This window comes from Penaeus monodon, chromosome 31 (assembly GCF_015228065.2).
Source record: "Penaeus monodon isolate SGIC_2016 chromosome 31, NSTDA_Pmon_1, whole genome shotgun sequence".
NCBI lineage: Eukaryota > Metazoa > Arthropoda > Malacostraca > Decapoda > Penaeidae > Penaeus > Penaeus monodon.
Genome location: NC_051416.1, coordinates 37,940,718 through 37,941,213, shown reverse-complemented (window position 1 = coordinate 37,941,213; position 496 = coordinate 37,940,718).

Sequence of the window (496 nt, the reverse complement as noted above, 5' to 3'; positions counted from 1 at the left end):
TTAATCAGAAATGTATTCTTGAATATATATTGTAATATACACATTATGTTTAGTTAAGCATTATTCTAGGATATTTGTGAGTGCAGGAGCGCAGGGACGCTCTTGACGCAAAATTTTATATACGTCGGGTATGGCGAGAGATTTTGAAGTGTTATTGCTTCTATTTACATGACATTCGCATAGGAGGTATGTAAAGATATTATTTACATCATGCAATCGATTTTGTAATTCAGTGACTCATGATTCACGTGAATTTGAACAATATTAATAGCCTTTGTGATAGTATACACCTTTTTATGTGAAGATTTCAATGGCTTGGTGATTGTTTTATGAAGTTCATAGGAATATTATAAGTTTATGCTTTATGTATTACAGAAATTTAATTTGACTTGCTTTTTTATATATTTTGCATGATCTTATATGTTCCTTATTGTTATGATTCAAGATGATTCAATGATGCTTACTTTGGAATGTGAAATATTTTGATTTGCTTGTG